This window comes from Bos indicus, chromosome 26, assembly GCF_029378745.1.
Source record: "Bos indicus isolate NIAB-ARS_2022 breed Sahiwal x Tharparkar chromosome 26, NIAB-ARS_B.indTharparkar_mat_pri_1.0, whole genome shotgun sequence".
Classification (NCBI taxonomy): Eukaryota; Metazoa; Chordata; class Mammalia; order Artiodactyla; family Bovidae; genus Bos; species Bos indicus.
In genome coordinates, this window is record NC_091785.1 from 20,368,410 (window position 1) to 20,394,320 (window position 25,911).

Genomic DNA, 25,911 nt, shown 5'->3' on the forward strand with positions numbered 1-25,911 from the left:
TTATCTTCTTAAGCAGCTCAGGAACACAGATGTTTTCACCCTGTCCCTCTGCACAAGGGTATTTTCCCAGTGTCTCTCTGTGTGTATGCTCCAGGCACAGCCTCTCTGGGGAGGGAGAGAGTAAATGTTTTCATTCCAAACCCTCAGGGTCAGGTCTTGTTTGTCTAAACTGTGTTTGTTGCCATAATTATCAGATTAGCTGATCTCTGGCAGCAAGTTGGGTGGGGGGGGGGGCAAGGGAAGGGGGGTATTAACCCTTTGCAGGGTGGTTGCTGTGCTTTGTCACGGGAATACTTTGAGGAGGAGCTGTCATTTCTCTTCTAACCTGGAGGATTCGGCTAGAATTCTTTCCACCAACCCTAACAGCCCTCAGTAATAGTCTGCTCTAAGTCAATCCAACCACCCAAAGGGCTGCACTGCTGGGATCCAAAAGGCATTTAGCAGAGTTGGAAGGTTGAAAGGGCATCTCTCCAGGGATCTGCTGGGGAAAGAAAGAAACGGAGCTTAGAGAGAATCTAGATAAGTAACTCAACAAGGGGTATCAGCATCTCTCAGACTGAATAAGGAAACCAGGAGAATGCACTGGACGTCTTCAGCCTTCCCCACCCCTGCCCCCCTCACCAGGCCCCATTTAGGTTTGTTTGGGGGTTTTCTGTTGTCACAAAGAATACCAATTGTTTGCACCACTGCAGTTTTAACAAAATCAACGGTCTCCCCGTGTAAAGACATTTCCAAGCCTTTGTCATCAGACTGAAATCATTTTAAGATTTTCTCATCTTCCCTTGCCTCCCACCCACAGCACCAATGAACTGCTGTCTGGTCTCCAGAGACTAGAAACACAGACAGATCTTGCCTCTTAACTCCCAGAGTAGCAGGTCCTTTGTATTTTAATTATCTCTTTTACAAATGAATAAATTTTGTCTTCTCAAAAGTATTGAGGCTTTTTGAGGACAAGAATACCCTGGGACTTCCTTCCGTGGTGGTCCAGTGGTTAAGACTTGAGGCTTCCAGATGTAGGGGAGCCGGGTGGGAACTAAGAGCCAAAAAAAAAAAAAATCCTTTAGTCCTATACACTGGTTAACTCGAAGAGAACCTAAACATATAAATAGGAGGTGTTTAGTTAATATTTGGTAGCATTTAGGTAGCATTTAGGTAATTTAGGTAGCGTTTTTCTAAACTTATTTTTCCCATTCCTTCCACCTCTGTTCTTTTCTGTTTTGTGTTTGACTTTTTGTGTTTGACTATTTATAGATCCTTTATTTCTGGACCAGTTCTCCAATTCATATTCATCAAATCTTCCTCCTCTTCTCTCCAAACACACACACACACACACACACAGTGAGAGATAAGAAAACTAACCTTTACTGAGTGTCTATACCTAACATTATGCAAACTTAGTCCATGTTACCTTGTTTGAAACCCACACTGGCGTTTGAGATCAGTGCTATCAGTCACAAGGAAAGAATTGGAGACAGGGAGTTAAGTCACTTACACAAGCTCCCATAGTTTTAAGCGGTACAATGACCATACACACAGATGTGTGTGTGATCGTGTGCTGTGCTGAGTTGCTCAGCTGTGCCCAGCTCTTTGTGACCCCATGGACTGTCGCCCACCAGGCTCCTCTGTCCATGGAGATTCTCCAGGCAAGAATACTGGAGTGGGTTGCCATGCCCTCCTCCAGGGAATGTTCCCCAACCCAGGGATCAAACCCAGGTCTCCCCCATTGCAGGCAGATTCTTTACTGTCTGAACCTCCAGGGAAGCCTGTGTGTAACCCTGAAATCCATACAAACTCCATCTTTCTAGTTTAAATCTTTCCTCTCTACTGATGTGCCAGACATGGTTCCAAAGGTAGATGGGTCATAGAGAGAGTCTTGAGAAGAAATGTACACAATCAGTATTGAGCAGGAGTTTCCAATTCCATCCCAGAGAATTCAAGTGAACTTCCATGGAGGTAAATAACCAGGGATCCAGCTCCCTTCTTTCCTGCCAGAGAGGTGCTCTGTTTCACATGAAGCCTGCTAAGACGTCTCAAGTTCCACCCAGGGTTCCCCTCTCCTGATACCTGTTCTCCCACTGCTTCTTGCATCCTTCCACAAGCCAGGCAGGAGAAAGACCTGGCAGACCTCTAATAGGTCAACTGAACTGTGTCTGTTAGTTGTTCTGATAGGGGAGTTAATGGAAGAGCAGTTGAAATGGTTTTGTTCCAAATCAGAAATCTCAATAGCTTGGAAGGAAATTCTGGAAAGAGAGATAATATAAGGGCCTTAAAAGAAATTCAAAGAAGGACTTACTTTAAAAGATAACAATGTAAGGTACATGATTTGGGCACCCTGTGGCAGAGTATTAGCCACAAGTAGAGCAATGCAAGGCAAATTCTTATGAAAGAGTCTCTCAGGTTCCTACAATACCTTTCTTAATCCTGGCTATGAGCAATGAACTTGTTAGTAAGATGCTTGAGATCCCACACTACCACCAAAGGTAAGGTACACACCCTCTCTGGGATTTATGGGACAAGTTGAGGATTGGACTAGATGACATCTAGATTCCTTCTTTTCTTGATAGGCCATCAAATTCCTCAATAGGGAAGCAAATAGGAAAAGTTGTTTAGAGAAATCACATTAACTTGATTTAATATATGCAAAATGCTAAACATGCTTGGCACATAGTAATTCTATAGAAATTTTAGCTATTATTATCATACATGACAATGAGGCTGATGAGGATGGATCCATGCACTACAAACACATTTTTACTACCACATCTATAAATTGAAAAAGACAAATAACCCAGTATTCTGATAACTCTAAAGCCCTCTCTTGCAAAGACTTTGATAGGAGGGGAATGACGTGTGGCTACCGAAGATTACAAATAACTATAGTTCATGGAAGGAGAGTTTGCTAAGCAAACAGCCACCAAGATAAAATATATGAAATTTTTTTTTTAAACCTAGCTTTCTTATTTGGTTATGGAATGAATTAGGCTGCCTCGAGAAGTAATGAGTTTCCCTTTTCAGGAACATAAATGGCAAGTGGCTAGATTGACTCTGTTGACTTTGAAGAAGCTTTCTGTCAAAATCTCTGTAATTCCAAAGTGAATCCCAGAATCACATAGTGTCCCAATGTGGGCAGTAGAGTGGCAGAGGCTGGACTTTAGCAGATTACCTAGTCCTGAAAGGCATAATATCAGTGGCATAATATCATCCTGGAACATCTTGCACCTTATATAGTGAAGCTGTGCCTTCTAAGGCTTTAGTTGAAAGACGATTAGTGAAGCACATTGCTGAGCAGTATTCCTGCATCATTCTCTCTTTTCAGTGCTGAGACTAAGAATCAAAAGCATGAGCGAATAACAGAGCTACACAATAAGAGAAGAGCCAGAACCAACAGCTCTGCGTTTTTTTCTAGTTTTTTCCTCCCTGTGAAGAGGTGGAATTATCTTGGACTGAAGATGTAGACCTGAATATAAGTAGAGGCTCATAAGCAGTGTTAGAGCAAGATAAATGGCAAGTAAAACAGAAAAGGAAATAAATAATCAGAAAGAACAGAAGGGCAAAGGGCAGGAGATAGAGAGTTGAAGAGGCAGTGGGAGAGAAAAGAAGGAAATGAAGGGACTTTTTTAAAAAAATGTTTATACTTTGAATGAAAGAGAAGTAGAGAAGCAACATTTTAAAAAAGAAAGGGATGGCAAAGAAAGAAAGGTAGTAACATACAGAGTACTACAAAAGCAAAGTGGAAAAGAGTAATTAGGGTTGAGAAAAAAGTCTAATATAATTTAAGCTCGTTATCTGATGAGAATATCTACAGAAGATGTTACATGCCTCTTTGCAAAAAAGATTCTCAGTCAGAGACTCCGAATCTGTGGAAGAGACCTCCTGTCTACTCCCCAGGAATCTCAGCCTCTACAACGTAGCATCAGTTCAGTTCAGTCGCTCAGTTGTGTCCAACTCTTTCTGACCCCATGGACTGCAGCACACCAGGCTTCCCTATCCATTACCAACTCCCAGAGCTTGCTCAAATGCATGTCCATTGAGTCAGTGATGCCATCCAATTATCTCATCCTCTGTTGTCCGCTTCTCCTCCTGCCTTCAGTCTTTCCCAGCATCAGGATCTTTTCCAATGAGTTAGTTCTTTGCATTAGGTGGCCAGAGTATTGGAGCTTCAGTTTCAGCATCAGTCCTTCTGGGACTTTCAAGAGTCTTCTCCAACACCACATTTCAAAAGCATCAATTCTTCAGTGCTCAGGTTTCTTTATGGTCCAACTGTCACATCCATACACGACTACTGGAAAGATCATAGCTTGACTATATGGCGCTTTGTAAAAAGTAATGTCTCTGCTTTTTAATATGCTGTCTAGGTTTGTCATAGCTTTTCTTCCAAGGAGCAAGCATCTTTTAATTTCAAGGCTGCAGTCACCATCTGCAGTGATTTTGCAGCCCAAAAAATAAAGTCTCTCACTGTTTCCATTGCTTCCCCATCTATTTGCCATGAAGTGATGGGACTAGATGCTATGGTCTTAGTTTTTTGAATGTTGAGTTTTAAGTCAATTTTTTCACTCTCCTCTTTCACTTTCATCAAGAGGCTCTTTAGTTCCTTTTCATCTTCTGCCGTAAGGGCAGTATCATCTGCATATCTGAGGTTATTGATATTTTTCCTTGCAATCTTGATTCCAGCTTGTGCTTCATCCAGCACAGTATTTCTCATGATGTACTCTGCATACAAGTCAAATAAGCAGGGTGACAATATACAGTTTTGACATACTCCTTTCCCAATTTGGAATCAGTCCACTGTTCCATGTCCGGTTCTAACTGTTGCTTCTTGACCTGCATACAGATTTCCCAGGAGGTAGGTAAGGTGGTCTGGTATTCTAACATAGCACAGATCAGTTGTTAACATCAGAATTAGAAGCAAAGCTTCTGTTGAACCCCCTTAACATCTGTAACCTGCCTTTCCTTGGCGGGCTCCCTTCCTTCCTCCTGCCACTTCTCTCCATCCCCTTCTGGACTTTGCTGTTACTTAATTGGCTATGGGGCGGTTGGTCTGGAGAACCTTCAGAAATGCCTTCCAACCCTCCAGGTGGACCATTCTCTACTTCTGCTGTCATATTCCTTTCTTTTTTCTTTCTATGCTGGCTCTTTTATTAGGATCTGAGGTTCAGGGGCTAATGGAAGGATAAGCAGTGGGAGCAGGGATGACTCACATGACAACACAACTGGGTTGCTATAGCTCCGCTGTCTCTTGTTCTGGTAGAAAAAAAACCTGGAGGACTTGATTCCAAGTCCACAGAGAGGTTGCTTGGTATCAGGTATTAGTCATCATTGGGAGCAGAAGCCATGTTACAAAACAGCTGAATGTTATTTTATTCACAATCATGATGGTGAACTAAATAGTTTACTGAGCACTAAAAATAAAACCTTAGATCCTGCCCTGGAGGAGCTAGCAAACCAAAAGTGGGAGCCCTAGATCCTGCCAGTTCAACATTTATCATCATTGCCTGGTACTGAGCACCGAGGTGCTTCGGTGCTGGGTACAATGCTGAACATGTGACAGTCCGTCTTGGGAGGAAGGTACTGTTGTTGTTATCCCCACTTTACAGATGAGGAAATGGAAGCCTGAAGATTAATGATTTACCAAGATAGCTCAGCCTATGACAGACTGGGATTCAAATTTGCTTGGAGGCACCTGATTAGACTGCCTTCCTTCATCCCCTTTCTGCATCAGCTAGAATCCATTTAATGAGTCAAGAATGACAGAAAGAGGAGAGAGGTCCCTAGAGTCATCCCATTCCCATTTCAACACTCATTTTGAGGATTCAAGCTCGGGAGCCACTCCCCTGAGCCCTTCCTCACTGTGTCACTTGTGATCCAACCTGCTTTAACCCGTCATTCTCCTAACCTGCCTGAACCTGCAGATGCCCACGTGGAGGGATCCTTGGCCTTGGGTTCTTGCTTCTCTTCACCACTTTCTACCAATTCATCCAGACTTAATCACATCCTGACTTAACCACCAGCAATGCTGGTGTTACCCCTCAACTAACTACACATACCTGGGACCTTTGGGTTCCTACCTGTGCTGCTTGTCCCTTTCATAAACTGAATGACATAAACCTCCTTCCAGACCTGAAGTCCTGCTCTCTGGAAGACTCTGTGCACCTTCTATCCAAGAAGTGAAGTCTTCTTTTCAAGTATTTTCTGCCCATAGCAACAGTCCAATAAAAGCCTTTACTTGCACTTGGCTAATTCAGAATTTAAAATGGCTAGTTTTGAGAGACTATGCAAAGTTTGCAAGCAACCAAATTTGGGAATAGAAAGAGGACAGAAATGTTTTCACATAACAGTTACTATTAATACATTTATTACGTTAATAATATATTTATTATAAATCATACTATAATATCAGTCTTTACTATCTCTAATAATAGTTTTTAAACCAGATTGAGGTTTCCAATGATCTGAAAATAATAAGAAATATTAAAATTTATAATTCAGAATTTTTTTAGGCCAACTTCCCCATTCCTGCAATCCCCCCAACCTGCCTTACCCACTCCCTCCAGGCATCCAAAATTGTACAATCTATATGAATAGGGCCAGGTATCTTATGAATACTCAGTAAATATTAACTAACTGACTGTCTAAACGAATTACTCTATTAGCCTCTGGTACAAGAGCTTTTTCTGTCTTTCAAATTCAAATCATTTCCTCTCCTTTTACTAACATGGGCATTCATGCATGCAGTTCAAACAGTTGTTTACTTAGGGCTGTTTTGGCCTCCTCAAATACAGTCTGGTAACGGTGCAAGACAGTATGTGAACAAGTGCTCACATGAGGGTCACCGCAGTGGGGAGATGGAAAGAACATGGGCCTTGACCACAGCAGACCTCGGTTCAAAGGCTGCGTTATCTGTGAAACTGGAGTATTGACACCCAACTCATAGGCTCATTGATAGAGAACATTATGGGAGAGGTTATTGAATGCTGTGTGTATGCACCTCTTCAATCTTCCCTGAAACCCTATATAGGAGGGAAGTGATACTTGGAGGGGTGGACCGATTTCGCCAGCCTGAAGTCTCACAGCCACTTAGTGATGGGCATTGCTAGAGTTTGAACACACTCTTAACTCTGAAACTGCACAGGTCACATGATATTCAAACCCAGCCAAAATTTAGATTGGGACTAGAACCCATGACTTAAGATCCAAACTCATTTACTTTTCATTGAGATCGAACACCTGGCCACAGGACTTACTGAAGCTCAGGTGTTTTATATCTCAGCTTCCTGATTGCCTCCTAGTAAGAGGCAGAGTGATAGGTAGATTTATTGAGAGAACTATACCCCACACTTCATAGACAGAATGTGGTCTGTCTCAAAAGGCTTGAGAGAGGCCCCAAAACAGGGGGTTTCTCAGATGGTAAAGAATGGAATTCCAGTTGAGCTATTTCAAATCCTGAAAGATGATGCTGTGGAAGTGCTGCACTCAATAAGCCAGCAAATTTGGAAAACTCAGTAGTGGCCACAGGACTGGAAAAGGTCAGTTTGTATTCCAATCCCAAAGAAAGGCAATGCCAAAGAATGCTCAAACTACTGCACAATTGCACTCATTTCACACACTAGTAAAGTAATGCTCAAAATTCTCCAAGCCAGGCTTCAGCAATACGTGAACCATGAACTTCCAGATGTTCAAGCTGGTTTTAGAAAAGGCAGAGGAATCAGAGATCAAATGGCCAACATCTGCTGGATCATGGAAAAAGCAAGAGAGTTCCAGAAAAACATCTACTTCTGCTTTATTGACTATGCCAAAGCCTTTGACTGTGTGGATCACAATAAACTGTGGAAAATTCTGAAAGAGATGGGAATACCAGACCACCTGACCTGCCTCTTGAGAAACCTATATGCAGGTCAGGAAGCAAGAGTTAGAACTGGACATGGAACAACAGACTGGTTCCAAATAGGAAAAGGAGTACGTCAAGGCTGTATATTGTCACCCTGCTTATTTAACTTATATGCAGAGTACATCATGAGAAACACTGGGCTGGAAGAAGCACAGGCTGGAATCAAGATTGCTGGGAGAAGTATCAATAACCTCAGATATGCAGATGACACCACCCTTATGGCAGAAAGTGAAGAGGAACTAAAAAGCCTCTTGATGAAAGTGAAAGAGGAGAGTGAAAAAGTTGGCTTAAAGCTCAACATTCAGAAAATGAAGATCATGGCATCTGGTTCCATCACTTCATGGCAAATAGATGGGGAAACAGTGGAAACAGTGTCAGACTTTATTTTGGGGGGCTCCAAAATCACTGCAGATGGTGATTGCAGCCATGAAATTAAAAGATGCTTACTCCTTGGAAGGAAAGTTATGACCAACCTAGACAGCATGTTCAAAAGCAGAGACATTACTTTGTCAACAAAAGTCCTTCTAGTCAAGGCTATGGTTTTTTCAGTGGTCATGTATGGATGTGAGAGTTGGACTATAAAGAAAGCTGAGCGCCGAAGAATTGATGCTTTTAAACTGTGGTGTTGGAGAAGACTCTTGAGAGTCCCTTGGATTGCAAGGAGATCCAACCAGTCCATCCTAAAGGAGATCAGTCCTGGGTGTTCATTGGAAGGACTGATGTTGAAGCTGAAACTCCAATACTTTGGCCACCTGATGCGAAGAGCTGACTCATTTGAAAAGACCCTGATGCTGGGAAAGATTGAGGGCAGGAGGAGAAGGGGACGACAGAGGATGAGATGGTTGGATGGCATCACCGATTCAATGAACATGGGTTTGGGTAGACTCCATGAGTTGGTGATGGACAGGGAGGCCTGGGGTGCTGCGGTTCATGGGGTCGCAAAGAGTCAGACACGACTGAACGACTGAACTGAACTGAACTGAAAGAATCTGCCTGCAATGCAGGAGACCCAGGTTTAATCCCTGGGTCAGGAAGATCTCCTAGAGAAAGGAATGGCTACCCACTCTAGTATTCTTGCCTGGAGAATTTCATGGACAGAGGAACCTGGTGGGCTACAGTCCATATGGTTGCAAAGAGTTGGACATGACTGAGTGACTAACACATTTTCAGTTTCCCTATGCACTGGATAATTTCATAGGCTAATGAGTGAAAGGATTATTCCAACTACTTTAGAAAAGGAGTGGGGATTTCCAAGAATTGGGTCACTGCCCACTTTTTGGCCTTTTATGGTCAGCCTTGGAATTGTCAGGGCACCTGTAGGCATGTTATTTTATTATAGATGAACGAATAACAATTTATCTTAGTAAATATTCCTTTATTTCTGAAAAGTGCTATTCTTGTTTCTGCTTTAAAAAGGGAAGCCAGAGATTTGCCTCCACTCAGGTTGGCTCAAAATTCTCCAAGCTAGGTTTCAACAGTACGTGAAGCGAGAATTTCCGGATGTTTAAGTTGGATTTAGAAAAGGCAGAGCACCCATAGATCAAATTGCCAACATCTGCTGGATCACAAAAAAAGCAAGAAAATTCCAGAAAAATATCTACTTCTGCTTTATTGACTACACTAAAGTCTTTGACTGTGTGGATCACAACAAACTAGAAAATTCTTCAAGAGATGGGAATACTGCTGCTGCTGCTGCTAAGTCACTTCGGTCGTGTCCGACTCTGTGCGACCCCACAGACGGCAGCCCAACAGGCTCCCCCGTCCCTGGGATTCTCCAGGCAAGAACACTGGAGTGGGTTGCCATTTCCTTCTCCAATGCAGGAAAGTGAAAAGTGAAAGTAAAGTCGCTCAGTCGTGTCCGACTCCCCGGGACCCCATGGACTGCAGCCTACCAGGCTCCCCCATCCATGGGATTTTCCAGGCAAGAGTACTGGAGTGGGCTAGACTACCTTATCTGCCTCCTGAAAAACCTGTATGCAGGTCAAGAAGCAACAGTTGGAACTGGACATGGAACAACGGACTGATTTCAAATTGGGAAAGGAGTAAGTCAAGGCTGTATATTGTCACCTTTCTTATTTAACTTATATGCAGAGTACATCATGCTAAATGCTGGGCTGGATGAAGCACAAGCTGGAATCAAGACTGCAAGGAGAAATATCAATAACTGCAGATATGCAGATGACACCACCCTTATGGAAGAAAGCTAAGAGGAATTAAAGAGATCTTGATGAAAGTGAAAGAGGAGAGTGAAAAAGCTGACTTAAAACTCAACATTCAAAAACCGAAGATCATGGCATCCAGTCCCATCAGTTCAGTTCAGTCACTCAGTCATGTCCGATTCTTTTCGACCCCATGAATCACAGCATGCCAGGCCTCCCTGTCCATCACCAACTCCTGGAGTTCACTCAAACTCACTTCCATCGAGTCAGTGATGCCATCCAGCCATCTCATCCTCTGTCATCCCCTTCTCCTCCTGCCCCCAATCCCTCCCAGCATCAAAGTCTTTTCCAATGAGTCAATTCTTCGCATGAGGTGGCCAAAGTATTGGAGTTTCAGCTTTAGCATCCAGTCCCATCACTTCATGACAAATAGGGAAACAATGGAAACAGTGAGAGACTTTATTTTCTTGGGCTCCAAAATCACTGCAGATGGTGACTGCAGCCTTGAAATTAAAAGATGCTTGCTCCTTGAAGGAAAAGCTATGACAAATGTAGACACCATATTAAAAAGCAGAGACATTACTTCACCAACAAAGGTCCATATATAGTCAGCTATGATTTTTCCAGTAGTCATGTATGGATGTGATAGTTGGACTATAAAGAAAGCTGAGCACTGAAGAATTGATGCTTTTGAACTGTGGTGTTGGAGAAGACTCTTGAAAGTTCCTTGGACAGCAAGGAGATCAAACCAGTCAATCCTAAAGGAAATCAGTCCTGAATATGCATTGGAAGGACTGATGCTGAAGCTGAAGCTCCAATCCTTTGGCCACCTAATGCAAAGAACTGACTCATTGGAAAAGATCCTGATGCTGGGAAGGACTGAAGGCAGGAGGAGAAGGGGACGACAGAGGATGAGATGACTGGATGGCATCACCAACTCAATGGACACGAGTTTGAGCAAGCTCCAGGAGTTGGTGATGGACAGGGAAGCCTGGTGTGCTGCAGTCCATGAGGTCACAAAGAGTCAGATAGGACAGAGTGACTGGACTGACTGACTGAGGTTGCCTCAAGGTGTGGATTGATGTGTCCTTCAGGTGTGGTGATGGCAGCTGGAGAACTAGGGGAACCAGGAGGAGCTGGGCAGATGGAGAGCAAGACGGTAGGAGGCAAGTCAGAAAGCTGTGATGAATTCTCTTGTACTGCAGAGATTCCACCACCAGTTCTTCCCAGCCAACTTTTTCAATCCCCATTTCAGGTATGGAAATATCCTAATGCTTGGAATAAAAGGAAAAGACTGGATGGAGGCATTCTAGTATGGAAAGAACGAAGTTACAAAGCTTAGAGCCAAGGATGCTAACTGTGAGCTTTGAACATTTAAGTTGCTGAACATCTCTGGGTGTCCCTGTGTATAATGGTGATGATACACAGACCTCTCAGGGAAGCTGGGAGAACCTAGTGAAATCTTGTTCATAAAGGACCTGGCAAAGGAGGTGACTGTTGAGAATCCAGTGAAAGCTGTGACACTCAGGCTGTAGCCTTAGTTAGTGACTGATTTGGCTTTATCTGAATCCTACCCAAAACACAGTTGGGCTATGCTCATCCTCCCAAGAAAATGTGAAATGATGGTAACTCTAATAGCCACTAAAACTAACTAAAGTTACTCCATTTGGGAGAGGAAATCAGGAGGGTAAAAATGAAAAAGAACACTTTAGACCAAAAAAATAAAAAATACATTGTGAATCTAGGAAAAGAAAATCTAGAGTAGCTCACTAGAAGGTCTAAATTTATCTGTAAAAAAAAAAAGTGTTTGAGGTGGGAAAAAATTGCTGACTATTCATGTAAGATGTTTATAATACAAATAGAAGTTTGAAAAAAAAAAATGTTCTGGTGAAAATAAGGTTAAAAAAAGGAAATTCCACAAATGACTCTCAACATTTTTTTAGTTGTGGCAAAATACACATAAACCATTGTAATCACTTTAAAGTATACAGTTGAGTCCTATTAAGTACATTGACATTGTTATGCAACCATCATCCCCATCCATCTCTAGAACTCTTCATCTTGCAAAACTGAAACTCTATACCAATTAAACAATACTCCCTGTTTGCCTCACCTCCAGCCCCTGGAAACCACTGTTCTACTCTCTGTCTCTATGAATTTGACTACCTCATATAAGTGTGAAAGTTAAAGTGAAGCCACTCTTCGAGACTCCGTGGACTGTAGCCCCTCAGGCTCCTCCGTCCATGGGATTCTCCAGGCAAGAATACTGGAGTGGGTTGCCATTTCCTTCTCCAGGGGATCTTCCCAACCCAGGGATTGAATCCAGGTCTCCCGTATTGCAGGCAGACGCTTTAACCTCTGAACCACCAGGGAAGCCTCATATAAGTTATTATTATATTATATTATATAACTTATATGAGCCTCATATAATTATAATTATAATTATACCATATTTGTCCTCTTATCTTTCGCTTAGCATAATGGACTCTCAACTTTTAAACTATATATATTCCAAAGTCATCTGGAAAGTGATTGAAATTTCCATATGGAAGAAGAATGAAGATGACTCTTCCCAGAGCTGGAGGAAGGAGTGAATGCAGGTAAGGATGTGGACCCAATGAAGCCCCAAATGCAGTTTTAGGGGTCAGGGGCTTCTGTCCCTTTCTTGAATTCCTTTGTGTTGCCACAACATAAGAGTTCAGAGCGGGTGTTGGCCTCACAGCATTTCCCTTTGTGTTTTCTGTAGGGTCCATCCCATTATTACCCTCTGCCAGGATGTTCACTATAGCTCATAATAAACAGGCAGATGGTCAGTTAGACTGTTCATTGTACTTACAACTTACCTTGTAGCAGACACAGTCAACAGTTTAAAGTGGATGGCTTTAAAGAGGATATTGTAAGTGGCAACATAGTCATATCCCATCATCTCTACTCCTTTCTTTCCCAGATTATGAAATAGCTGTACAATTTGGATGGGCTGACACTTCAGCTCCTGAAATGAACTTTGATTGGGTTAAATGAATCAGTAAAGCCCCTCACACTGGCCATGGTGACTGGCTTGGAAATGGGCCCATGCCTAATTCCAACTATCAAAACAAGTTCACTGTAGGTGAATCAGGAAGCACAAAGTCTCAGACATCCTACATCAGTCTCAGTATGAAGTCCTTGATAATAGGGCTCAGGCCCTGGATCAACCCATCCAGAGAGGCCATGAAGTTGGAGCACCTGTGGTGGGGTTAGTGCCCTCATAAGAAAAGACAGCAGAAAGACTCTCTTGCTCTCACTGCCATGTGAGGATGTGTGTGATAAGACTGCTGTCTGTAAGCCAGGAAGAGAGCCTCACCAGAACCTAGCCATGGCAGCTCCATGCCTCTGAAACAATTCACGAACAAGCTGCCTCTGGGGGGCTCTGAGGGTGGCAACATCACCTAAATAAATGAAGACGACAAAGAAGAACAAGGAGGAGGAGAAAAGAAAGGGTGAAGAAAAGCATGTTGAAGAGCAATACTTCTCACTCATTTCACCAGAACAGCAGAGAACAATGAAAGTGTACCATCAGAAGGCCTGGGGGCATGGCCAGAAAAAGGATGCCAGTCAGCATCTTTGAAAACTTACATTTTATTGTATTTTATTGTAAAAAGTCATGCAAATTCTGTGTTCTACTTCATAATGTGCCTTTACTCTGTTTATATCAAAATGTTTCCCTAAAAGTGACATTTTATACCTTTTTTATTTCCACACTGCAAGGCTTGTCAGATCTTATTTTCCCGACCAGGGATTGAAACCATACCCCCTGCAGTGGAAGTGTGGAGTCCTAACCACTGGACTTCCAGGGAATTCCCTAAACCAAGTATTTGAAATGATCTCTTGGCCCTGCCCTACCTATCTTGGCATGCTTCCACCCCAATGTGAGTACCACAACTTTCTTCAGAAAGAGCGCTGGATTCAGTGTTAAAATCTGGGTTCTTTTTCCGATTCCATCCCTTCACAACCATGTGAGCTTGCAAAATCCCCCACCTACTTTAAGCTTCTCTTTCCTCATGAATAAAAGAAAAGATGACATCTCTTTCGCCTTTCTCACAGAGATGTCAAGCTCCAAGGGGTTAATGTGAGAAAGACTTGGCAGACCAGGAAATTCTGACCAGTAGCCCTAACTGTATTATTCCAAGACCATTTTGAAAGTTTCCCCAGCCCAGACTAATCCATTCTTGGATAAAACTTTCTGATACCTTTTGGTCCAATCCTTGCATTTGTGCTGAGGAGTATAGGATACAAAAAGAATGAGGAGGAGTTATTTATAAAGAGCTTTCAAGAGGATGGGAGAAAAGTCAGATCTTATTTTCATGTGACTCTATATCTCTTGGTTCCCCTCATTTTTGTATCTTCCATCTTTAACATGAGATCTCAAGCTTCCCTATTCAGAGGAGTTCTGAGCCTATATTCCTTGTTCTTGCTTTATGAACAAATCACCTCGGATTCAGAGTAAAGCAAGAAAGACAAGTTGGTTTCATTTTCAGCACCAGCTCTGACTCATTGGTTGCTTGGAACACTGTATTAAGAGACCACTCAGTGGGAAAGAAGGTAGAGATAGATTAGAGATGTCTGCCACAGGCACAGAAAGTGAGAACACCATGTGTACCATCACTGGCCACCATGGCTTAGAGGCTCAAGATGAATAAACTCAAAATACGCAGCAACTGTTGAAAGCTGGAAGGCTTTCAGAAAAATCTCAAATGTGAGGGCTTTCATCCTCTGGAGCACTTACAAAGTCAGTAATATTGGCTTATGTCTCTTATTTTTAATAATAAGAAAGGCCAACTCCTTATCTGTGGAAGAATTAAATAGGTTAACTACATGTCAAGTTTCCTTCCTTTTGGATAGACTAGTATCAACTCCATTCTCTAACCCAGGGTGTACTATGCTAGTCACTACATTCATTGAAATCATAGAAAGTTCGGGGATGTCATTGGTCAACCTGACAGTCCAGCACTGAGTCCAGGAACAATTGTGAACATAAATATGGACTGAAACCCAAGATAAGAGACTAACTGTAGAGAACAACAACACACACACACACACACACACACACACACAAGAATCATGGGAATTAAGAGGTGAGAATCACTGTTCAAATGAAACCTGGTATCAGTCTTAATGTAACTGCTTCAAATGTGCTCAGTTGCTCAGTTGTATCTGACAGTTTTGTGACCCCATGGACTGTAGCCCACCAGGCTCCTCTGTCCATGGGATTTCCCAGGCAAGAATACTGGAGTGGGTTGCCATTTCCTACTCCAGGAGATCTTCTTGACCCAGGGATCAAACCCGCGTCTCCTGTGTTGCAGGCAGATTCTTTACTGCTAAGCCACCAGGAAGCTACTCGGGAAGCCCAAACTGCTTCAAATCCTATCCCATATTTCTGAGAACTCTAGGGGCTTCAGATTTGGATGAGCACTCCATGAGTTTATTTCAAAATACTTATTTCTATTTTAGTATGTGTTACTTGAGACTTTAAAAAAAATAACAAACAGCTTCCATTAAGTAGTTAAGTATCTTTTTGTTGTAGAATTCTAAGGGGTTTAGCACTGTGTACATGCACAGCATTTAAGCTTTTAGGAATTTATTTTACTACTTTGGTGCTTTCAGTTTGCTTGAAAGCAGGCCCTTTTGCGTTAAAAGCCCTGTTGGGGCTTAAAAGCTGTCAGTTTGCCTTCATCTGCTCTTTAGACGACTAGACTTTCTGGCTGAGTAGAGTATGTTTGGCTAGTTTGGGTCTTGTTTTACGCTATAAGAAGCTACACAACAACAATAAGAGATGCAGTAATTAAATATTTTTGGAATTTCTTATTTTATTTTTCTGGGTTTCTTTGGGGCCCACTGTTTATTTCCATGTTACGAGCTTCCTTTGCAAATGAATTCTTGCATTTCAAGTAATTAGCCATTGAGGAAGGGATTGTGAGATGGGTCACATTTCAGAGAAAACCCACAGTGGAGAGTAACATGCTGGTGTTGGGTGGCTGTGGGGGAGATGAGCACAGAGAAGACACAGGCCCCTGGGTCTCTATCAAAGCGATGGAGAGGTGGTTTTCGTAAGGAGGGGTCTCTCTAGTGGTACTTTCCTGCTCCCCTCTTCCTTTTCCTCATTCTCTTAAGTTTTTCCTCCCTCTCTCCTTTCCCTTCACCTTTGTGTTTCTCACCTATCCTTTTTTTTTTTCTAATTACCCTTCCATTCTCCTGCTTTTCCTTGTCTCTTCTTTTCTCTCTGCCCCATCCCTCGATTTTTGTCCTAGCTGCCATCCTCTGCTTTTCCTGTGAAGACCATTCTATACTATGGCATCAGACTGGATTTCCTATAGCATGTCCCACCAAACACCAGGTCCATGAGATATTCTGTGGAAAGTTAAAAAAGATGGAAAGATAGGGTGGAGGGCAAAGCTGGATCTGTAGTTCAATTGCAAAATGTCTCCCCCTAAAGCTTCAGCACCCCTATTAGCTTTTAATAAGTTCTGAGAAATCCTGCTGTGAAGAAACTGGTCTAAGCTGGTTTATCCCACTGTTCCCCAAATTTCCTTGACCTCAGTGTCTTTTCCCTTCAAATAAATGAATCTCACTGAGAATTTGGGGAACCCCGTGGTAGAGCCTCTCTTCTTGGCTCACCTTGGGGCTTTAGAGCATCGACTTCCTCTACTCATACCTGATGTTAAGGCACCTTCTCACCGGTCTGAACTTTTCTGAAGGTCATCACCGACAGGGGCTCCTCTTCTGTCTGTACTCTTTGCTGCCCAGCATGGCAAAAAAAGATATGCTGCAAAAACAGACTCAGAAATGCAAAACTTTTATATTGCTCACGTCTGCTGTTAAATGTTTATGTTTCAGTTCAGTCGCTCAGTCGTGTCCAACTCTTTGCGACCCCATGAACCGCAGCACGCCTAGGCCTCCCTGTCCATAACCAACTCGTTTCTGGTTCTTTTTTCTTTATTTGTCTAACAAGTTGTCAAACATTGTTTTGGGGGATTCCCTGGCGGCTCAGCAGTAAAGAATCTACCTGCGAATGCAGGAGACATGGGCTCGATCCCTGATCCAGGAAGATCCCACATGCCACAGAGCAACTAAGCCTGCGTGCCACAACTCCTGAGCCCATGCTCTAGAGCCTGTGAGCTGCAACTGCTGAAGCCTTTGCACCCTAAAGCCCGTGCTCTGCAACAAGAGAAGCCCCCACTCACGACAACTACAGAAAAACCCGCACAGCTACGAAGACCTAGCACAGCCAAAAATAAATAAATAAATAATGTTTTTGAAGAATAATATACAGAATGGCAGAGGGTCAAGCAGGAAAACATTTTGGTTTCTTGCCGATGGCAATGTAAGTTGGTATAATCATTCGAGAGGACAATTTGACAATATGTGGCCAAGGTCTTAGAATTCTACTTTTGGGACTTTATCCTAAGAAAATAACTAAGGACATAAGCAAAGATTTAGCTACAAGAATTTTACTTTATTTATTTTTTTTACTGGAGTGTTGTTTATAATAGAAAAAAAAAAAAAAAAACCTTGGAAACAACCTTAATATCCAACAGTGGGAGACTGGTTGAGCATAGATGGCTCATATGGTAAAGAATCTGCCTGCAAAGGAGACCCAAGTTCAATCCCTGGGTTGGGAAGATCCCCTGGAGAAGGGAATGGCAACCCACTCCAGTATTCTTGCTGAAGAATTCCACGGACAGAGGAGTCTGGCGGGCTACAGTCCATGGGGTCCCAAAGAGTTGGAAATGATTGAGTGATTAACACTCATTATGGTTATAGTCACTCAGTCATGTCTGACTCTTTGTGACCCCATGGACTATAGCCCACCAAGGTCTTCTGTCCATGGAATTCTCCAGGCAAGAATACTGGAGTGGGTTGCTATTCCCTTCTCCAAGGGATCTTCCAGACCCTGGGATCAGACTTGGGTCTCCTGCATTGCAGGCAGATTCTTTAACATCTGAGCCACCAGAAAGATCCCAGTAGAGTATACTGTGACAAATTCATGTGATGGAGTTTTATGTAGCCCTTACAAGTAGAGATTAAGGAGAGTATTTACTGACATACAGTAGATGCCCAAGATCAATTCTATGTTAAAAAAAACATATGCATTACCATGTACATTTTTGTAAAATTGACATTCACCAAGTGTTATACATACATGTAAATATGTAAAAGCAAGAAAGAACAGTCATCAAAATTTAGCAGTAATTGTCTCTTACTAGGTAGTAGTATTTTGGCAGCTTCTTGTTTATCTGTGCCTTCCGACTTTTATGTAAAGAGCATGTGCCTTTTGTATAGCGAAAGAAATTGATAAGTTAGAAAAATTAACAAAAGTGGCTGGTGATCCCATACAAGTTTTGTTAGCATTTGAATTCCCAGCTGACTCCAAATAGGGTCCTGTTAAAACCAACTGGAACTTTTCTGTCTCCTGCGGGGTAAGTGCTCCATGAGGAAGGTCAAAGAGAATGTCAGCCTTCCTTCTGCTATCTGGGGAAATCTGGATATCAGAGCCAGCTTCGATGTTGTGATGCTACAGTTTACTGGAGGGGAAAAAAGATCAACACACCCCACCATCTATTTATTTAATATTAAAAATAATATTTCACTGAGTTTGGTTGGCGTCAACTGGAGCAGTTACTCATACAGGAATTCAAACAAAAGCAGCACTGGCCTTGAGCCAGAGGGCTGGTGCTGGGTGGTCCATGTCTGTCCTTAGCTCAGAGCAGCTCCTAGGCTGCTTTCGGACCTGCTTTGGGTTAAGAAGATGATGTATTCATTTATTTATTAGAAATGTTTTAACAGGAAATGCTAATAGTTTGCATTTAGGGAGAACTACCCTGGAGACAGCTGGAGGAATCCAGCAGACATGGTTGGGGAGGAGATTGCTACGCTCAGCCTTGGAGTCAGATCACGGCCTGTTGTAAAAGTCTATACTGGGGCCCAGCACGCCAAGTTAGCCCGAAAGATCCTGGTTACTTCGCTTCAGGACAGAAGGGGAGAAACAGGGCAGTTCTTTCAGCTTCCCTGTTTCCCTTCTCTGTTGCCATTTGTTTCTTAGGAACCTGGAGGTGTGTTTTTGATGTGGGCATGAACACAGATGTTGGCTCTGCTGGGAATGAACAGGCCCTGTGTACACAAATACCCAGGTGAGAGTGGGTGAGCCGAGGTATAAGCAAGTACACGTGTAACTCAAACCCATTTTTAGTGTGACTTCGGGCTGGCAGAGTCATGTGTGAGTTCAGGGGTTGCATGTGCACATCTTTTCAGCATATGAGGACGCATGAAAGACAAGTGTTTGAAGGGGATTTCAGGCGTGTCCTCAAGCTCCAGAGTGCATTCCAGCGCTGGATCATATTCATGGCTAACTTTGTGGAGCCCAAAGGAAAAAAACAAAAGACAGGGAGAGTACAAATGAAGCCTGAATGAATGAATGTATGTAGGAGAGGAATATGAGCAGGTTTGTGTATCTTTAAAAATCCTCTTCCAGCTGGTTTAAAAGACCATAGGACTTCATTTGTGACAAGAGGGTGTAATTACAGTGCCATGGGGAGGGGGGGTCCAACGTGACCCAGTCTGGCACGACAACAGGGCTGTTCCTGTGTTTCCAGATAACAATAGAGGTGAAGCCTAACCCTGGAAACCAGTCAAGATCTGCAGAGATAAACCTCAGGCAGCAAGAATACTGTCAATGAAAAGAAACTGACCTTTCGCCTTCTGGAGTCACAGAATTCCCACAAATGCTGTGTCCTCATCAGTTTGGCAGCCTTGCCACCACAGCCCCAGACTGCAATGCCAATTCATGAAAAGCAAGGAAGGGGCTCTGGTAGAAGTCAGAGCTTCTCTACCTCCAGAACCTCAAAATACAAGATCCCCTCACCCCATTTTCTCCTGGAGGTTAACCTTCTTCCCAGGCTCACAAAGTTCTGAGAGAGCCCCTTAAAGGGCTTTTCTCTGACAGGGTGGTCTGGTCTGCTGGTGCTGAAGAGGCATCAGGTGAGCCTTTAAGCTGTCAGAAATGCGTTCTAAAATCTGAATGGACAGACTCTGGAAGGACCGTGCAGCCTTGGGAGTCTCAGCACAAGGGTAGTGGAGCGCTTGGGCTGGGATGGGGAGTAGTGGGTGAGAGACGACAAGGGAAAGGGGTTCGTGTCTAAGGCTATGAGGGTAAGTACGAGATTGGAAATGTATCAAATTTCTTGGTTAACGTCACACAATTAATTAATTGCTTTGAGCCCCAGGTTCCTTAGCAAAATGAGAATGTTAGAGTTTCTGTTTTTTAAATCCAATAAACTAGGACTTTATTCCTTAACAACTGCTTTCCTTCACAACCCTAAAGATCATTAAGCATCACATAAGCCACTAGAACAAAGGTTTTCAACCTTGGCTGCACAAGGACTTGCTGGGGAAGGTGTTGGCAATGTTAACGCATGAATTTCACCTCCAGAGCTTCTGATGGAAAGTATCTAGGTGAGGCCTGGACACTGGGACCACTCTCTCTTTTCTTAAACCTTCTTGTCAGCACTTATCCTGAAATGTAGGTATTTTCTGAATTTCTGTCCTTAACTCTCATCTTTCTCTATATTTTCTCTATATTTCTCTTCTCATTCATTCCCACATCTTCAACTATCATTTCTTTGAGGATGATACCCAAATCCATTTAACTTCCCATCTATTTATCCCACTTTCTTTTGCCTACCTACTCCTGGAATGATGCTGCAGCTATAACACATGCTCAGTTCCAGACGCAACATCTTGCCCCCAAAGGCCTTCCATTCCTTGGTTTCCCTATTTCTATAATGATACATCTCCCACTATTCTATCACCAAGACTTGAAGTGTTAATGTTATCTCTGGTGATTTAAAAAATGTATTAACGTGAGTGTTAATACATAACTTCTCTGCCATAACATAAACCTCTCTATTGCGCACCATGAAAAAAAAACAATGATGATGGTGGAACCAATGACTAATGTGGACCAATGTGAACCAATGACTAATAATGACTAATATTTATATTGAGCTCATTGTATCCAGGCACTATTATAAGAGCTTTGCACATATTATTTCATTTAAGTCTTGCAACAACCCTATAAGGTAGTACTGTGGGAACTAAGGAAGGGTAAAATGACTTCCCCCGGTTCAATCCCTAGGTTGGGAAGATCCCCTGGAGGAGGGCACGGCAACCCACTCCAGTATTCTTGCCTGGAGAATCCCATGGACAGAGGAGTCTGGCGGGCTACAGTCCATAGGATCACAAAGAGTCGGACTGAAGGGACTAAGCACGGCACAAAGTGACTTTCCCAAAGTTACATGGCTACAATTGTCACCAATAGGATTTGAATCCAGGCCTCAGAATCTATATTATTTCTATAGTGTGCTTAAATTTTAATACTTCAATATATGCCTGAATATATCCCTGTCGTGCCTCTATGTCTAGACGCAGTTTTCATTTGTTACTGCTCCATGTTTTGCACCTCCCCCTGTTCAACATTCTCAAATAAATGCTTGTGCTTCACTATCGTCAGATTTACACAGTCACTTAACAATTCCCACTGGTATCCAAATAGAAGACATCAGCATGTACACGACCAGGATTCTGACTTACAGAGGTCCACTTTAGGTTGAAGTCTTCAGGGACACTTAATCTAAGAGCAGGGAGCGTATGTTTATAAATCTTACCTTTGAGTTTCATCTTCTTCCTCATAATGTCTTTGACATGTCAGCTGTAAAGCAAACCACAGAATGGCCATACTTGAGTGAGGTGAAGATTTAATGCGGCTGCTCTAGTTCAAGTGGCTGTACCTAGGACTACAGTTGTGTTTTGCTGATCATTGTGAAATACACACACAGTGATTTAACACAGCTTGGTTTATATTCAGATGCGGCTCTGCTCTAACATTGCAGAGAGTAGTGAGTTTGCTTTTAAAAAAGAACAGGGCAATTCACTTGGTCAGGAACAGTTTTCAGGTGAAGAAAACCATAGTTCTATCTTAGAAATACATAAGCCAATTATTTTTAATTCCACAAAATATATTTAAAAAAAAAAACTTTTTAGGATAAAAGCACGCTTTAAATTTTAAATGCAAACTATTGGCCAAGATTAAGGACTGATTTCCTCTCCAACCTGAAACAACCCCCTAAATTGACAAAATGCCTGAAACAGTGGTTTGAAAGGCATGAGATAGCAGGCAAAGAAGGATAATGATTCCTGAAAGATGTGAGACAAACGAAGGGAGCACTATAATTGTCCCAGCTTATTGCCTGGAGAGAGTTTCCAGGCCATAGCACAGAGAGAGGGCACCCAGGCAAAGCCAGGTAAACTCAGCGACCTGAGAATACAAAGCTGAGAGTCTGAGAAGACCACGGCAGCTGGAATTCTCAGGAGAGAACTGCACAGAAAGAGGAAGTTTAGAGGTGTGCAGAAGGTTCCCATGTGAGTATTCAGCTGAGGACTGATCAGCACATACATAAAAGGAAACTGAGGCCAGAGAATCATCTCAGAAGGTTAGAGGTAACTGACGTGCACACAGGGCTGAGAGGAGTATCTGTTCTCACCAGCAAGACCTGAAAACTTCAAGATGCACGCTTGGGGGTGGGGCTGGGGATAAGAGTACACAGAAGGATACTGCCTCTGTAGTAAAAACTAATTAGTCCTGGACTGAACTGAACTGTCCCGGTACTACCTAACAAATCTTAAAAACAAGACCCAAATGCCTTAAACTGTTCTCAAGTGATTTAATAAAATCCTAGAACACAGCTCCAGGCATATGGGAAGGACAACAGTGTGGTCTGGTTAGATAGCATCACTGATTGAATGGACATGAATTTGAGCAAACTCCAGGAGATAGTGAAGGACTGAGGAGCCTGGTATGCTGCAGTCCATGGGGTCACAAAGAGTTGGACACAACTTGGAGACTGAGCAACAACAACAATATGGTCTGGACTACCAGAACTAATGAGTTTAGCAAGGTTGCATGATACTAGATCAATATGCAAAAATTAATGGTATTTCTACATACTGCAATTAGAAATTAAAATTAAATAAAAATACTATTTATAAGGGTGTTAAAAGATATAAAATGTTTAGCTATAAATGTGACAACAGATACAAAATAACTATACTCTGCAAATTACAAAGCAATGTTGACAGACATTAAAGATGTAGACTGTGTCCTCAACAAATGATAGTGAAAAAAATGGATCTCTATATAGTAATACAAAAAATGGACCATAGGTTTAAATGTAAAACCTAAAACTATAAAAAATTTATAGAAGAAAACATAGGAGAAAACCTTTGTGACTCTGGGTTAGGTAAAGATTTATTAGACACAAACCCAAAAGTACATTCTGTATGAAACCAAATTGATAAATTGGACTTTATCAAAATTTAAAACTTCTGCTCTTTGAAAGATGTTGCTAAGAGAATGAAAAGGTAATGATGATTGAAAGGAAATATTTGCAAATCATATATATAATAAAAATACTTATATTCAGAATAAAAAACTCTCAAAACTTAATAAGGAAAAACCAATAATAAAAAATTAACCCATACAATAAGAAAATGGCAAAAAAAATTTAACAGACACTTCACCACAAGGACATAAAGATGACAAATAAGCATATGAAAAGATGTTTAACCTCATTAGACATTAAGGAAATACAAATTAAAGCCACACTGAAATACTACCATATATCTATTAGAATAGTTAAAATTGAAATATAGATGATATTAAGGGTTGGTGAAAACATGGAGAAATTAGAACTGTTGTCCACTGTTGAGTCCAACCACTTTAGAAGATGGTTTGGTAATTTTTTAAAAAATAAAACATAACTCTCACATGATCCAGCAATTTTGCTCCTAGATGTTTATTTACTCCAAGGAAATGAAAGCATATTCCTTACAAAGACTTGTACATGAATGGTCATAAGAAGGCTTATCTGTAAAAACCAAAGAGGTGGTCCCTGGACCAGCACGATCAACATCACCTGGGAACTTGTTAGAAGTGCAAATTCTCATACTCCACCCCAGAACTACTGACTGAGGTGATTTACCATTTTCCATGTGGAATGGGAATTGTTCAGCATTATGAGATTATCAAACCCTTTAGGTAATCCTGATGTAAACTAAAGTGTGATAACCACATTCTCCCAACCCCACCCCATCCTTACCTCAGATGATGCTGGTACCCCAACCACACTTTGGGAAGACTACTTCAGAACAATCCTTCTCAAACTTCAGTGTGCATATGAATCACTGGCGATCCTGTGCAAATACCGATTCTAACTCAGTAGGTCTGGGAGGGTGGGGTCTAGAGAGGCTGCATTTCTAATAAGCTCCCAGATAATACTGATGCTGCTTGCCCTGGGAATTCTGGTGAAGATTATCCCTGAAAATGCCCCAATTTCTTAAAAGCAAAGTTCATTTGGCTACCTCAGTTCTTCTCGTATAGAGAACCCATTGAGTGTGAGGATAGAATCTAGTTTTCCTTGGACTTTGCTGATGGCTCAGGCAGTAAAGAATCTGCCTGCAATGCAGGAGACCTGGGCTCAATCCCTGGGTCAGGAAGATCCCCTGGAGAAAGGAATGGCAACCCACTCCAGTATTCTTGCCTGGAGAACCCAATGGACAGAGGAGCCTGGCAGGCTACATGAGGTCACAAGAGTCAGACGCGAGTAACACACACACTAGCCTTCTTTATTCTCTTTTGCTCCAGTAGCTACACAGCTACGGAAGAGAGTTCAAGTCCTTTCCCTTCCAGCAGAATGGAATTCTGTTCTGGAATGTTCTTTCCAATGCCTTAGGTTCTGACATTCCCTTAGAGCCTCACCTAGAGGTTCTCAACATTAATTTGCCTATGAAACTTTTTAAGGATATGGATGCCTGGCCCCCAGAGACTCTGTTTTGATTGTTTTGGTGTGGAGTCTAGGCAGCAGTATTTTTAATGCTCCCCTGATGGTCTTCCTGTGAACCAGAGCTGGTGTGTGCATGTGCTCAGTCACTCAGTCGTGCCTCTTTGCGACCCCTGGTGGGCTACAGCCCACCAGGCTCCTCTGTCCATGGAATTTTCCAGGCAAGCATACTGGAGTGGGTTGCTGTTTACTATTTCAGCATATCTTCCTGACCCAGGAATAGAACTCATGTCTTCTGTGTCTCCTGCACTAGCCAGTGGGTTCTTTACCCCTGTGCCACCTGGGAAGACCTGAGCCAGAGTTTAGAATCACTAACTAGCTGCTAGCTTACATGCACCCCTAGACTGCCCCCTCTTATATTCATTCAACAAATACTGATAAATGATACAGTATTTCCCATGTTCTGAGCTACTGAGCTGGGGATACCAAGATGAGTAAGCCATGGCCTTCAGGAAGTTCAAAGTGGTGGGAGAGACAGAGAAATCTATACAGTTTCATTCCTATGATAACTGCTGCAACAGAGGTGCTTCATTCAGCAGATATATATTAAGAATTTACAAGTTTTAGGCATTAGGAATGTTACAGTGAGCAAGATAGACACAATCTCTCCCTTAATAGAGCTTATATCCGAAGGGAACACCAAGTCACAGGGACACAGAAGAGCAGCCCCTAATTCAAACTGAGAATCATCAGGAAAGGACTCCCTAAGGTTCTGAAGCTTCCACTGTACTGAAAACCTCATACTATCCAGGCCCAAGAAGGGGGGAGGGACTTCCCAAGTGGTGCCTGTGGTAAAGAACCCGCCTGCCAATGCAGAAGTCTTAAGAGATGCAAGTTGAATTAGTGGGTCAGGAAGATCCCCTGGAGGAGGGCCTAAGCAACCCACTCCAGTATTCTTGCCTGGAGAACCCAATGGACAGAGGAGCCTGCGGGCTAC

The 25,911-nt window shown here is 42.4% G+C and overlaps 1 long non-coding RNA gene across 1 annotated transcript in view; it reads right to left on the reverse strand.

The window, feature by feature from the left end:
* Positions 1 to 650: 650 nt before the first annotated feature.
* Positions 651 to 25,911, reverse strand: part of LOC139179948 (uncharacterized) — a 66,627-nt gene continuing 41,366 nt past the window's right edge. The window contains exons 2-3 of the long non-coding RNA XR_011564251.1: positions 21,744 to 21,787; positions 651 to 1,033 (exon numbers count right to left, since the gene is read on the reverse strand). This is a non-coding gene — a long non-coding RNA (uncharacterized lncRNA). The remainder of the gene's footprint in view (positions 1,034 to 21,743; positions 21,788 to 25,911) is intronic.